Source organism: Trachymyrmex septentrionalis, unplaced genomic scaffold (assembly GCF_001594115.1).
Source record: "Trachymyrmex septentrionalis isolate Tsep2-gDNA-1 unplaced genomic scaffold, Tsep1.0 scaffold9, whole genome shotgun sequence".
Taxonomy (NCBI): Eukaryota; Metazoa; Arthropoda; class Insecta; order Hymenoptera; family Formicidae; genus Trachymyrmex; species Trachymyrmex septentrionalis.
This window is the reverse complement of record NW_017306091.1, coordinates 731,737-748,826: the sequence shown is the minus strand read 5'-3', so window position 1 is coordinate 748,826 and position 17,090 is coordinate 731,737. Positions and strand designations below refer to the sequence as shown.

The 17,090-nt window shown below is 31.8% G+C and overlaps 1 protein-coding gene and 1 non-coding gene across 2 annotated transcripts in view; one reads left to right on the top strand and one right to left on the bottom strand.

Moving 5' to 3' along the window:
- The window catches only part of LOC108755946, a 39,007-nt gene extending 25,533 nt beyond the window's left edge, over positions 1–13,474 (bottom strand). The window contains exon 1 of the mRNA XM_018499411.1: positions 13,203–13,474. The gene's annotated coding sequence lies outside the window, so the exon portion shown is untranslated. The remainder of the gene's footprint in view (positions 1–13,202) is intronic.
- Trnaa-ugc lies at positions 671–742 on the top strand. Its single transcript has one exon. It is a non-coding gene; the product is annotated as a tRNA-Ala (tRNA).
- Positions 13,475–17,090: the final 3,616 nt, after the last annotated feature.

The window sequence follows — 17,090 nt, the reverse complement described above, 5'->3', positions numbered from 1 at the left end:
AATATTACTCGCGAAAATGATAATGCTCTCAGAATAACGCTGCTATTAAAGTACTAATTTAATCAATGTATTTTGATTGAAAGTATTAAGATAAATCACACAATGCACGCGAATTCATAAAAATATTATTGATTAATTTTTCGTACGAAATTCATTGATATTCTAGTCTTTAATCAAGATCGATATTTTGTACTCGCTTAAATAAGTAAGCTAGAAACAGCATTAACGCTTATAAAATAATGTTGCTATTAGCTAATTTAATCAATACATTTTGATTAAAGATATTTAAAATAAATCGATTATGCATACGAATTCGTAAAAATGAAGCTTATTATTCTTAGTTAATTACGAATACAAAATTTAATAATATTTTAATATTTATAAATGTACTCATTAAATTAATTAGTAAAATAGTAGCACCATTCCACTCGTAACTAGCAGCAGCACTATTGTTCTTAAAAATAACACTGCTGCCAGTTTACTAATTTTATCAGTAAATCTTGATTAAAGATATTAAAATATTAATGAATTTTGCACGAGGAATTAACTAAAAATATTGACATAATTTTTTTCACAAATTCATGCGTGTAATCGATTTTTTTTATTCTACGTTCTTTACTTTAACGAAGGCAGCAAGAATAGTTGTGATCAGAACAATAAATTCTTATTCGGGGATGTAGCTCAGTGGTAGAGCGTTCGCTTTGCATGTGAAAGGCCCCGGGTTCGATCCCCGGCATTTCTATTTTTTTCTTTTACCAATCATCAATAGACAAATAAATGTAGTTACACGTGTAATTACTAATAATGTGATTACAGTAAAATTTCATGTATGAGTCTCCAGAAGATCTTTTCTTTGATAAATTCAAATAAATTTTTTTTAGCACAAATTTTATAAGAGAGACGTTGTTAAGATCCCAATAACTTATTACATTCTATTTTATTTATCTTCGTGAGTAATTCTCTTATATACTTCCTGATTGACAAAAATATTTCCAAATTTTTAATACATTTAAAGATACTTAGACTTAAACGAAAAAATAAATTTTTTATCTATTTACATTATATATTTTCGAATTAAGCTTCATAAATATATTTATATATATATATTCATGAAATTTACTTTTAGTGAAATTTTAAAGATTCAGTTATCTATAATACAGAAATACTTATAATTCTTCCTAATGTCTAATAACTCTTGTTTTCTGTAATTATCTTAAAAATAATTTTAGCACATTATTTATATTGCGTATATTCCGGAGAAGAGATATCCCACATTCACAACAATTCTTTTTATAATAAATCTCTTCAGAAATCTCTAAAGTAGCGCAATGCAAACGTTATATACATATTTGTTCTGTTAATCTAAATTCAAATTAAAACTAATATTTTCTGAAAAGTAATATACACAAGAAAAAAAAATTCGCTGACACTGCATGTTTGCGCTGTCGTTGTTAATTACTATGCGGACAATCAAAAAACTTGTTAAGAATGCTAAGTGTGTTTACCGACAGTAATTTTGCTAACTCTGCAAAGTATTAACAACAAAAATGTGTATCAGCTAAACTCTATTAAACATCTCAACGATTCACATCAAACGTCAAAACAAATTCACGATTATTCGACGAAACAGGTTTATGATATCGAGTTACTTTATAGAAAAATCTGATTGCGCTTATTGAACTTGCGGTACTTAGCAACTATATAGCTCCGCTACAAAAGCAAACTCTTCTCTCTCTTCCTCCACGTGCATTCTTTTCATACGCCTCGTCATAATGTCAATGCTGCAACATCATTGATCAAGCAGCATCTCATATATATATATATATATATATCGTGCACGCGCTTTTTTTCAGGCTTCCTCGAATCGCTTCGTGTTTCGCTATCAAGGAAGAACAGAGATAGAAAAAGGTGGCGTGGGAGGAAGAGGGCAGGCTACTTAACGGAACGCCGGAACGAATCTCGAAGGCCCTGTGGGTTCGGCATGTGGCTTATTATACCCGCTAATAAGCGCAGTATATCGCGTCGATTATCCGCTAAGTATAGGGTCCAAGCCAAAGGGCTATCGGCATCGGCCGTTGGGCCGATGACTGCACGTCACTGGCATGCACACAGCCGTAATTCATACGCGGTTGGCTATATAATGGGCCAGTGCCTGGGCTGCTGCCCGTCTACGTATATATTTCTGGCCACTCGCCCCGCGAGTGGGAGCGGGACGAATAAATCATAAAATTTATAACTCGCGTCTCCAAGAAGAAAGATAAAAAAAAATATCGCGGCACGGAACCGGATGGCTAGAGACGGGAGTACATACGTGCTTGCGCGCGAACGGGGCCAACGGGGATAAACGTGAGTCCTCTTAGAATCCGATTTTCTCGTTCTTAAGCCGCGGGGTGGCTTAACGCACGTTTAGCTCAGTCCCCTCCTATAAGAAGAGAGGGAGACAAACTCCTGTCCACACACTTACGGAGGTTCGAGAATTCATCAGCTTCGAAAACTTATAATAACTCCGGACATAATGAGCCATTCGTATTTTAATTTTTAAATACGAAATAGATCTATTATCTGATTAACTTGTGGATTAGACTTAACCTCATTTAACTTGATAATAATATAAAAATTGTGTTTTTCTAATTATGATTAATACTAACTTTAAAAATTATTCATAAAATCATCAGTTTAGTGATTAACCATGCATAGACAGAAAAATAAAATTTTTACATTGTCATCGGGTTAAATCTAATCGCAAGTTAACCAGCAAATGAAAAACCAGACCTTAAAATTAAACATGTACCAGGAAACTTAAACTCAACGTAAAGCATATTCCAAGATTAAAATCATATTGCGATTTTTCAGAGAACTTTAAAGAGCAAGCAACGATAAAACAGATCCGATCTGTTATTGATAAACATAAACAGACTCGCGACGATTAGCGGAGAGTTTTAAAGGGATTTTAAGCGAGGTGGGGTTTTAAACAGAAACAGATGCCACAACGTCTGTGTACTTTAAGCGTATCCGGTTAACGTGTTCGATATCAACGCTTATCGGTTGCACATTGCGGAACCCGTGGTGCATCGAACTCAATACTAATTTTAACGTTTAAGCCCGTAGTTTTAGAGACCGGATCATTTATTTTCATTCTACCGTATCCTTCTTAACATCGCGTTCATCGATTTCTTATGTAGTTTTATTTTGTACGATCACGCGAAGGATAAATATATAAATCTTTCAGAAACAAAACCTGATCGATTTTCTAAATTTCTTTATTTTAATACTAGAACATGTCACTCTCAAAAATTTTTAGAGTTGTCACTTTGAAGAGAGCGAAATTTCTCTCTCATTCTAAAAGATTGAAAAATGAGCCATTCTTTATCAAGAGTCTCAACCGGCACAGTTTTCATTCTTTAGAGTAATAAATTCCGCTCCACAAAGCATTTAAAGATTAATTTATAACTATATCAATTTTCTCTTCTATTTATTTTATGGAATTGATCAGCTTCTAGGAATTTGACATGAGACATCCGTTTCACAAAACTGACAAGTATCAGCTGTTATTTGTTTTCGCTCTGGTATCTCTGCTATTTCGCAGTTTAAAAATAAGCGATAAAGCAAAGTTTAACTTCCTGCCACATTCCTCGCTCGCGGAATTATGACGAGGCGCGTTATTACGATCGAAGGGCGCAATACATTTCGTTTTCGTTTAGTTCGCAGTTGTGGGATGTCTCATAAAACTGGAACACGTCCGGATAGAGCAGGAAGATCCCGTGGTCTTTTTAGCCAAGCGTTTTTTCCATTACAGCGGGTCGCGGGTCGCGAGCCGCGTTTGCCAGTGACGCGGAATTCTTATGCAAATAGGAGGGCATCCCTCGGCTTCACTCGGAAAAGGTAACCACGGCCGAGTGCGGCCGACGCACAAAGGGATCGGAACAAACGTGCCGGCCAGCTGACAATACCACGGAAGAAAAGACCGGGCGGTCGTTACGCTTGGTCGCGCTTACAGCGGTTTTTATTTACACCTGGCGCACGTATTCCGATGCACTTTACCGTCGTCGGCGCCCACGCGTCTACCGAGACGTGTCTATCTCAGATGTGTCATCCGAAAACTGTCGTGACGATTATTCCTAACTCACATTCAAAATGCGTTCCTCTCCGTACAGCGAGATACAATGTCTGTTTTCTCTGTGAGCTAGTATACACTGAACTAGTATACACTTTTGAAACTTAAAACGAAATGTTTAATGCTTTAAAAAGAAAGTTCTAATGCAGAGTCTAACGCAGGAATAAAAGATTAACCTGTTAAATATCGTACAGCGAGGATCCGTAAAAAAGATTCATAATTAACAGATTTCATGTTTCCCTCATCCTACAGATTTTCAATTCGTAATTTGCGTAAAGCGCACGGACCGCAGAGAATCCCTAGACATTCAAATCGGAAGTTGTTCATCACAATCACGACAAGTGAAATAAGTATTACGAATGTTTATAAAGCAGAAGCCGAACCGAATTTTTTAGAACAGGAATAGAAGTATCCTTCCTATGGAGCCAATAATTGATGGATTAATTGGAGATCAAAGATTTTCATGTTTAAGTCGCAATTTAATTTCAATTTAATTTCGATTTGTTTGATTTCAATTATAAGATATATATATTATTTGCCGAGAACTGGGATTCATTATATTATCATAATTATTGAATCGACTAAAAGACGTAGGTACTTGTTACAATAATTACAACAATTAATTTAAATCATAATTAATTACAATAATTATACTAATTAATTTGTTGCAATAATGTACATAATATCTATTTAATTACTTTATAGTAATATTTATCTCTTCTTTTAGCACAGATATCATTTTTAAATAACAACGGTATAAAGACTCTTCGTATGTAACATAAATAAAAACAGCTAAAGGGCGAAATAAGGGGAAATAAGAATCAGCCCATAAAATACATATAATAAAAGACATTAATCAGAGATACAAAAAAGTGAACAATGAAGAACGACGTATGTTAATATATAATAATATTCGGAGAAAAGGTACCATTACAAGTTTCGGCTGCCGAATTGAGCCTCTTCAGATTTTCGCGTTCTATGAATGTTGCGTCAAGAATTATTTATTTATTTTTTTTTACTATTTTTTATTCTATTCACTTTTGTTAACATCTGAAGAGGGCTCAATCCGGCAGCCGAAACTTGTAATGGTACCTTTTCTCCGAATATTATTATATATTAACATACGTCGTTCTTCATTGTTCACTTTTTTGTATCTCTGATTAATGTCTTTTATTATATGTATTTTACGCGCTGACTCTTATTTCACCCTTTAGATGTTTTTATCATTTTTAAAGCCTTGTACCCACGATGCTACTCTAAGAGAAAAATATACTTTTAATAAAAACTAATTTTAATAAATAATAATTTGAATAGTACTAATATAACATTTATTTACGGAAGATGAATATTTACTAAATAAAAAGGTAATAGTTAAATCATACAAAATAATGGCACCAAATAAATATGTGTTTACATTTAGCAAATTAGTTATTCAAGTTATTCAACTGGCACTATTCAAACAAATATTTCTTCAAGCATTTTTCTGTCAATGTAGGAATTACTCCGAGATCTCGGACAGAGAAAGAAAATAATCGGCCTGATCAAATGGCCGAATTGTTCAAATGTGATTTGTTAATTCTTTCTTCATCCGATATCTAGGAACAATTTCATTGTAGACACAAGACTGAACAGAGTTTATAAAGAAACTTTATCTTTATAAAATTCTTTAAATCGTTGCGTTAACAACTACAATAAGTATAACGGACAAATCCGCAACGTTAACGTTAATCAAAGTTATCTACGATGATCGCATACGTTATATCGTAACGCGATCGTACGCCTCGAGCGCGGATTCGGTAATTCCAGCAATTAGCGAGTTCGGCGAGTTGAGGCCGACGAGGCGAGATCGATTCTGCCGCAACCGCCTAGGATATGCCCTTTTTAATTCGACGATTCGGCCGACCAAAGTACTTGTAGTCAGATCCCGCCGACGGACGTGTATACTGCAGACAATTTAACGGACGCGATATAAATAGGTACACGTCGGTCGGCCGAATAATCCGGGAAAAGTATCGCCGTGAACGAAACGGTGCGGAAGCGGAATACAGCGTCTCGTTTCTGTATTATATTATTTCATTCTCAAAGTACACTCTGCCGTAGATAAATTCACCCTCTCGCTGACTGACTACTCTATTTTATGATAACGCAATTATGGCAGGCAAAATTTGTAAAAGTTCCTAATACGGTTAACCGACTCTAATGAAACCCGAACCGAGGTAATATTCTCATAAGTTTAATTAGGGCGTTGATGTTGTCGAATTTTTTGCACATGTTGTAGTTTATAGAGTTTTCGTCTCTCATAATTTTCGCAGGACATTATAACGTCTAGAAAATCGTATTAGATGTATATAACTTTATTACATATTTATTATGTAGCTATTTTATTATTTGACAAATATAAATTGCTTTTTTTTATATAAATGCTAAATAAGAAATCTTTTTCTTTTTGTCACCATATTTTAATTTAGATTTTAGTAGAAAAATAACATTACTCAGATTGATACTAGAAAAAAATGTACACTGTTGATTTATCTATGGCTGCTTTCCTTTTAAAAGATACAGACACAGTCGATACTTTCGACACAAATCGACACACGTCGCTTTCCATTTACAATTTGATTCAAACTGGATCGATACTTTTCGATTCGAAAGGAGAATCGAAGTATGTTCAAATGTAATTTTAATCAGTTTAAACGATATTAGAACGCAATAAAATATACATATTTGTAATATACGTGCATTGGAAATTTGAGAAGTTTTAAGCTAATTGTAAATTTCGTAGGTAAAGTAAAATTCGTACACACTATATACATTGCGTTCTATTTAACTGTAAAACAAAGTATAAGCTCGAGTGTCGATTTGTGTCTCTTAAGAGGAAAACAGCCTATATTTTCCGAGGAATCCGTATCGGACACATATAATTATGTAGAGCAGCACACTGTAGTATTACAGCAATGATTATCTGCTCATAATTTACATTGCGAATGACGTGGCAAAGTAGAACGTAAACTATCGTAACTACATTCTATAGACAAGTTTTCCTATGAGCAGAGGACATAACATAAGAGATGATACGCATCAATCGAGTTATTGATTATGCTACTCAAGAGAGACTTTATACTGGTTACCTTAAAGTTAAAACTTTCATTGTATTAAAAGACTATACACAGTACTTTTGTGAGATAAAAGGCCACAACCAGTTACTAAAGCATTCTGTAGAATTACAAATAATTGCATGTATGCAACTCTATGAAATGGTTCCATTAAATCTCTTCTTAAATATTTAATGCTGTACTTATAGACATTAACAATTGCGAATTTAGCGTTGAAGATAATATGTTATCATTGTAAATGAGCGTATTGTTGATATTAATATATATATACAAAATATTGCAATCGTCTCAAAATTCCTTATTAATATGCATTAATTAATAACTGTAAATAAAAAATGTTAAGTATTATATTTTTCATAGTAAATATTTATTTTTTGTTTCCGATATATTTCCTAAATACACGCTATATATACTCATAATGTTTCCTTGATAACTTTCAAATCGACGACTCAACTGTCTTAGCCATGCTTATAACTTCGATCCTTGATACGCATACATTCCTTGATAAAAATATAATAATAGAATTATGAAAAACAAAGTTACTGAGGTTTTCATATTATAATAACTAATTGACATCTCTCGTTCTAGATTCTCTTTAGAAACCATCGAACGAAGTTTCAGCCTTGACGACATATAATCGTAAAATGGGACAATTGCTCGATACAAGTTTGTTTGATACCTAATACGCAGTAGTCGTACGTAGTACGTATCTTTTTTATAATCAGAAATACTAGGACCCCTATTCTTGAAAAGAAACGTTACGTATACTATAGTATTTTCCTAGAATTTCATATACGTTTCTTATCAAGAATAGAGGCTCCAGATCAGGATATCCAAAAGAAAATTATCTGCAATCAACATGAAGAATCTAATGCTAATAGACGTGTAGTGCTAACTTAATACATGCGCAACAGGAACTTACAACGCTACTTCATCATACTTAACGAAAACAATGTCTATAGCTGCAATTCTGCGATCAACGCGAGCAGTTAATAATGTTTATGGTAAGATTACAAAGCTTTAGTTAAGTATGTTAACCAGATGCTCTGTGTAGAGCATTCCATTATATGTCAACATTAGCGCGAACATATATATAACAATAAAATGAGATATTTATATGTAATCACACTGTTTAATTTATAAATATAACTAAAACAATACATAAAATAAAAAATATACAGGAATTATGTTGCAATTCTTACAGATCTACATTATTTACGTATAATACTGAAAGTTAATACAGCAACGATTATTTTCCAGCTTATTGAACATTATTTTGTAGCAAAATCGAATTATTCAAATATAATATAATATACGGTCAGCTATATGGAATATTATTTAAAATTAAATAACTTTTTTATTTTAAAAGTCTTAAATGTGTTTTAGAAATTTATTTTTACAACTTTAAATAATAATTTATAATTTATTTTCTATTCTATAACAAACAATTTTATTTTATTTTACAACATTAGATATTCAAGTTATGACTTCTGAGAGAAGAATTTTGCGACATTCATAAAAAGGCATACAAAATTTTTAAAATTTATCAACGCTTTTAAGTATTTCTAATAATATGCTTTTCTAATGTTTTATAAAACACTTCAAATCTTTATCGATCGGTCGAAATCTATCGAAAAGATTTGACCGATTATCTAAATAAGAAAGATTTTATATGCTTAAAAGGACTAAATTGACTATAATATCGTTCACATTCAAGCGCACAAAAGTCTCTTATAATCTGTCATCATGGTGTAACGATCAACTCGAGATCACCTCGCAAACACAGTGCAACGTTGTTAAGCCTCTTGAACTCTCAGTTTTCTTGCACTTTGCAATCAGTAATTTCATCACAACACCGAAGAGAGTTCAACACTTGGCGGAACAACAAGGCAAGATCTGATAAACCTTCGTCTCAATATAACCGAATACTGAAAGTTATATCCGGATGATTACTGGTATGATAAAAGACTAAGTTTGATTTAAAAAATGCTGCTTTGTAAAAGTTTTTCTGATGCACAATAGCTGTAACTATAAATTCCTAATACTGGGCTATATACTCTTGAAAAAGAAGTAGTACATTGGACAAACGCGTAGTATATATGCGTCATATAAAGTAGGTTTCGTACTATAGGGTCAATGCCTTGATACGCGATATTCAATGCGTATCGCATCAGATATCCCAGTATAATCGGTTAATTTATTAAAGTAAAAATATCTTTAGTAATACCTGGCTGATCTGTAGAGAAATAATATTCTAAATAATTTGATACCTACTCTAAATTTTTTGAAGTAGAATCTCACTCTAAAGAGTGAAAATTGAGCCAGTCTTGAAAAAGAGTAGCTCAATTTTCAACCTTTGAGAATGAAATTTCACTCTTCGGAGTGATATTCACTCTAAAAGTTTCAGAGAGTAAGGAAACAGGAGTTTAATTGCTATAAATTACAGAAAGCAGGTTTGTGTATCTATAAATATGTTATGTTATCAAGATATTAAAAATCTGTTCGCAAAGAAAAAAAGTAATATAAGCTGCAGCAGTAAATTTGCTCGCTAGTTACAGTTTCATCTCACAAATTTCATTCTCCTATATCGGTTCTCACATCATACGATTCAACACAAAATCCGTTTGTACGCAAAATGCATATCTAATGCGCCTAATGAATAATCCGACATCGGTAACGCGATGTATTAACAATCGACGATGTATGGAATGGAATCTCTCGCGAGAAATCCATGTTTTCCTCTCAACGATTAGAGAGCCGTTGCATTGAAAGGGTCAAACCGGGTCCTGTCGATGAGTAAAAAGCTCGCGCGATTCTAAGCACGGTAGAGCAACGTACTCGCGACGCGGCCACGATCCAGGCTATCTCCCGGAAACACGGTGAGATTAATGTTATAACGAGAAAAACGCGCCGCTTCTCGACGAATTGCGACAATGCAATGGGCCGTGGAGACCGTAGTTGCAATTCCCCAGAGCACACGGCTTCACCAAAAAGCTTCGCCAGGAAGCGGTGGTAATTTAACGCTTTTTACACGTAAAAAATTATCATTTCTTAATGAATAAAGAAGCAAGACGGATTCGTGTGATTAAATAAGATAAAATTAAAAGAATAGATTAATTTGCAAGTCACTTCAAGTACTCCAGATAGCATACATGTTGGAACATATATAAGACATCTTAAATGCATCTGTGAGATGTTAATGAATAGCATTGGATAATAATAATTCAGTTTACTGAATATTCATCTGTATATTTTCTTTTAATTCACAGTATTGCTTTCAGCATTTTTTTTTCTCAAAAACAATTGACCTGTAGAAATATCATATTTATTCAGTTTCGTTAAAAAAGAGTTGACCCAGTTTTAAGCAATTTTTTCTTTGAGAAATATACGCAGTTAACTAACCTATGGGGATATCGTGTGAATGAAAAAATTGTTCCGAATACACACACAGATATTGACTGACTCTCTTTGGCTCTGGTTTTGTTGTGTGTTCTTTGTGTTCCATTCACTCGAATCGACCATACAAATCTAAAATTGTTTACGTTGCAGAAATCTGATCTGCATTTCTCTGTTTATTGAAAGATGCCGTAATATTTTTTGATAAATACAATATTATAATTACTTTCCCAATTATTTCAATATAAACAGCGCATAGAAAAATTTAAAATATATTTTTCTTTTTTAAAATTCGCAAATATATTATTAAAAATGCGATACTTAAGAATTATTATTTCTTTTATAGCAACATCAAAAAATTTAACTTATTTGACGCAATAGAAGTGTTAATTAAGATAGATCAATCTACAAATTAAGTAATAATTATACAGTCTAGACAAAATCAACCGCGAAGAATTGCTTGATGAATAGTGTATCAGCTAGAGTATACAAAATCTAAATCGCCAGAATTAATAACAATGGAATTTTACTTTTTTAAATACAAGTTATATTTTACGTCTAATATTAAAATGTCATATATAATTACATAAATGTAATTATATATTATACATATGTATACCATATAATCTCAATTAATCTGCACATAAAAAAATAAATGATATGATTATATTATATTATATGCATTTTATTACATAAGCTGCGTTTTGATTCTTCAAAAACTTTCTAATATTTTTTAAAATTTTCAAAAGTACTACAGATGCATGTTAAATTGTAGATAGAATTCTAGATCGTTTGTAGTAGGCTTTATATATAAAATTATAATTTCTCTCTCGTCTCAAGATCTGCCTGCATCAAGTTCTTAGTAAAATAATTAACTTCGCTGATGAATGGATAGATAACTGATATGATAATGTTATACACCCACTTTAAAAAATCGATTCATTGGATTATGCATACTGAAAGGCATTTTAATCATATTGCTAATATCGACTTCAAAGTTATTCAAAGTTAAAATGAGTCCGGTTCTACATTTTCACTACATATATAGGCACTTTCTGAACTTCACGCGCTCAAAATAAAGCTGCGCGAAATTTACTGACCAATTTAATATTAAAAGACAATAATTATTAATTAATTATTTTAAATATTAAAAGCACTGTTATTCAGTAATTTTAATACTCCAAATAAGTAATTACTGTTTTTCAATAATAAATATAGAAAGTAGAAGATTATAAATATTATTACAAAAAGTGCTATAAAAACTGTTAAAAACATATAAAAATGTTTATGAAGATTGTGGAAAAACGCCATATGAGCACTTTAACTGATAAAACATCATACAATCCATACAATCCACTAATAACGTTTTAATATTTTTATAATCAAAATGTACGGATTATATTATTATTATTAAATGACTCTCTCTTTATTCATGCATGTAATTGCTTTTAATATGCAGCCTTAGCCCGTAGAATAGTGTGAGCAACCGACTTTATTATAAATATAGAGAATGTAACGGATTTATCGCGATAAAAATTTCGAAACAGCGCACTTCGTCGCGCGCGACGATTTAAACTGTCGCGCTTGACAATTCAGAAGGTATTTGTCGTTCATGCCCGTTTCTACCAATGTAGATTAACATACTCTTCATTTTTTTCTAATACAATCTCGATTTAACTTACTCTTCATCCGTTTCTAATTTTTAGAACTAAAAAAAGACGAAGAGTCACTTAAACCGAGATAAAAAATAAAAAAAACTATATTGAAAGAAACGGATGAGAATAAAAAAAAGGATAAAGAATGAATTAAACTAAGATTAAAATTAATCTATATTAAGCTCGTTTCTATCAATGTAGTTTAATTTTAATCTCACTACTAATTTTTCATTTTTTCCTAATTCTAAAAATTATAAAAAAATGAAAAATAAGTTGAACCAAGATTAAAATTAATCTACATTAGTAGAAACAGAAATTAGTAGAATAATGGACATTAGTGACACCAATTGGCACCAACATCGTTCTAGCTTTTGTGGTATTTCAAAAGTAACAAAGACAAAACAATATTTGTTTTATAATATCACCAAATGGAAAATACTCATATATGTACACACAGTCTCTTTATTTTAAATAATACATTTCCCATATAGCCTCGGTTGATGTTGTTCCGTAATACAACAAAGTCGTTCAATTAATTGAGATCTTCTCAATCTTTTCTCCCGAAGGAATTTATTTCTATGACTAAATTATTTCGTGTTTAAAATCTCAATAATCGATCGAGAACAGTTTCAAACGTTCCCCCCCCCCCTTCGAACGTGCCTTTCTAAAATATACAAACGCCGTTTAACGACGCCGCTAAAAAATTCTAAATGCCACGCATGATTGTGAAGTGAAACATAGGTGACTAGTTGACAGCCTTGATCGTGAGAATTAAGAAAAATAGAAAAATTGAAATCAAGAGAGAAAATGGCGATACCGCGAATTAAGTGAGCTCAAATTCTTTTTATCCTTTTTTCCAGGATATAAAAGGAAGTATGATTCTTTCGCAAAAAGCATATATTTTTTAAATACACTGTAAATTACCTTTGGATTTTCTTACGGAAGTGTCATGTTCAACGTCGGCATGAATCCTCGTGAAGTACAAAACTCGCCAGTGGTCCTTCCCTTCACCTCCGGCCGAGAGAAAGCAAGTGTTTTGAGAAGAAAAAAAGCGGGAAAATCGTCCGATCACATTTTGACGAGCGCATTTGATCGCGAGCAACGATCGTTTTTTGAGCGGCAAGCGTTTTATATTCGCGTGAGAAGAAACCAATGCGTATCGCCCGCCCGCGTAATCGACGTCGCATCAGTCGCGTGTTGCGTACGAATGGTCGCGCCGCTCACTTCGGCTCGGCTCGGCGCGGCCAGGCACAGCCACATTGCGGCTCACTTCACCCCGGACACCGCACGGTCGTCACATGGCCGCGGCAGCCAATCCGGCGCGCCGACCTACGCACCGGCCGACCAATCGCGGTCTCGCCGTTCCCGCGCCGTCGTGATTCACCCGGCAACGGCGCGTAAACGAAGTTCTCATCGTATCGCGACCGATGACGTCGATATACTGTCGACGGAGACTTCGGCTGTGTTTCAAAATTTACTGCCAACACTGAAAATCTATAGTTTATGTCTCGTGTTCTATAGACTTTCAGTATACTGGCAGTAAATTTGGGAACACAATCTTTATAGAGAATCCTGTGACTTCACGCATATTCGTTCTCTCTTTGACGATTTTTAATACTTAATACACATGATAATTTTTTCGATTCTTTGCTACACACGATGGATCATTCGTTGTTCTGGGTTAAGTTTCATCACTTTAATTGTAGATGTACAAAAATTATCAAATGATTTTTACATATACTTTAATATCATCTTTAGAAAGTATTTATAAGATATTGTATTTTTAAAAATTGTTTATAAATCTAATTACTTAATGCATCTAGTTTTTGAAAAAAAAATATATATTATATATATGCATATGCAGAACACAAATGACAATCGTGTATACTAAAAAATTTGCTGGATAATGATGAAATACGATTGATGTAATTTACGTAAATATCATAATATAATAATATCAAATTTGTAACGTTTCTTTAAAATATTACTGAAAAGTTTCGATAGTAATAGCTCCATCAAATGTTAAATGACGCTATCACTATCGAAAAAAGGATCTATACAAAATGTAAAAAAATCAAAAATAAATTTAGATATTCGATAGACATTCTTGAATTGAATGGACATATAAATATAATGAATTATGATGAGAAAATTATAATATTATATGCATAACGCGACGACATAATAAAATAAAAATTAATTTAAAATTGCAATTGTGAAATAAAAATAACGCAGCACATAGCAAACTGATCTATTGTGTTTTGTAGAAATTAGCAAATATTTTACTCAAATGACTTTCCAAATTTCTATTAGCAATACTAATATCTCGTTAAAAGTATTTCTACTATTTGTCTACAATAAACTTTTTTTTCAAATTAGGATTTTATACAATATTATTGTATTTAAATCATAATAAAAAAATATTATAATCAGGTAAAACAATTCTATATATATGTTTTATCTAATAAAATAATTTAAAGAAAAGAAGTAAAGTTTTACACTAGTTTATGACATAGCATTTTATCTCTTTTACCTATGAAATAAATTCTTGTGAAGAAACCTAGTATGACAGAAGTCAGCGTCACTGACGGCATAAGTTTTTTCCTCACTGGCGACGACGAGTATAAGTTGTCTTCATAAAAGCTCACCTCTGGTGTGACGCGTTAAAAAATTAATACTGCGTTACAAGGCGTTTAACAGACGTCGCACCGATCCAACTTGTATGTATAAAGCGTCTGGCGTGTCAAGTAGAACATGACATTCATAGCACGATTACATATAAATACAGAGTGTGCACTCCAATAACTCTTGATAAAATCTTGATTAAATAAACTAAAATCTCATTCTTCTATGTTGCAATTATTCACAACATTATTATTTAAATATTATCATAAAAATTTGATGTCTGAAAACACTTCTTTAAATTAAAAATTGGATAACATATTCTGGGCTGAAATATTTTACATCCACATAAGTAATTTATATCTTACCAATTTGATTTACATTTATATTTAAATTCAAACTGAAATGTTTATTTGCTCTTCTTTCCATTATATCGCTCATTTGTTATAAAATATAAAGTTTCCTAGAAAATAAATTTGAATGTTTTGAAAAATTTATAATATTAACTTCAAAATGTAATTTATTATAATAATTAATTGGAATAAAAATATATTGTTTTAAAATATATTTTTCTTTTTTTCTTTATGTTTTTTCTTTATGTTTTCATATGTTTTTTCTTCATATTTCTTTTTTATTTTCTTTTTCTGTAAACAATATCAAAATTTTAATGTTTGAGTTACGTCTTTATTGAACGATATATCCGTTTTTCTTACTAATAATTTAGGGATGCATTTTGAAATAGAGAATACTAACAATAATAATGAAAGTTTTCACTTCACATTACGTACACTATTATCAGTTATACATGTCGGAATGCATCCTAGATTGTCAATAAAACAACAATAATACGTCTTTAGCTATGCACTGTTATACGTTCTGCATTCGAAATAAAATCGATATATGCTGCATATAAACTGGAATGATGTAAAAGAAAAAAAAAAGAAAAATCACAAAGGAATGCAAAAAGCGCAGCTGAAAAGAAACACGCTTAATATATACATAAGTCGCGTGGAGGCAAAAGGAAGAGGGAAAGCGAGCAGGGAAAGTTCGAGAGATAAAGTAAATCTGTTTTAGCTACGCTTTCTTACACTTTCCTGCATTTTAAATAAAATGTTCGAGCTTTGAGAGAAAAAAGAAAATGAACGCTCTAAAAATCTTCTCGTTACGAATTCTCTCATTAAAATCTTTTTATTCAACGTTTTAATCATCCTTTCAATAATATTGAATTTCAATAATATTGCCGTTTTTTAATAATTTTACAGTTGTTTAGTAATGTAAAAGTAGAAAAACCACTCATATTCTAACGCTAAAGATAAATACATAGTGTGCAACATGATGATGGATGCTTTCCATTTTAATGAGACTCGTTCGAGTTAGCTCAAGTCGATAACTCCAATGCAATAAACAGAAAGTATTTACTATACATAGAAATTGAGGCACACGATATATCCTAAGTAACTTAAAATTAATTTATATTTGCATAAATTATTTGTGTTAAAGTATTGTACAATATAATTGTACAATATAATTTGGTCATGTAAATAATAAAGTAAAATATAAATAAAGTAAATATAAATAAAGGTAAATCAACTTATAATTTTTATCATATTCTCTAAATATATATTCTATAAATCTCGAAACAGAGATACCAATATTTGTTTTCATTGAATTAAATCATATTCGTATACATATAATTTAATAAATAAAATTTTTTGTACACACACACACACACACACACACACACACACACACAAATAAAAAGATTGTTTATTAATTTGTCGGCAATTAATAAAAGCAGAGGCCAATAATGATGATGCTAGTGACATAACACAATACTCAGATTTAGTTTTCTCTTAAATTTATATCTCCCCTCCCATTTATGTTTCAATCCATTGCCACACTCCGTAGCAAAATTAGTCAGAGTCGACTTGAGTCATCGACAAACGATGACGTAGATCAAATAGAAAATAGAAACTAAAATTAGGACTCGATTTACAATAAATGAAAGCGCAAAATCAAATCTACTTGTCAATGTGAAATTCAAAACATCAGTCATTTAATTTCGGACTTATAAGAAATTTAACAAGGGAAGAGTTTTCTTCGAATGATTGAATTATTGCTAAAAACAATTTTTGTTTCAATTCTGTTAAATTTTAAATCTTAAATTTTGGATAATCTTAATATTAAATA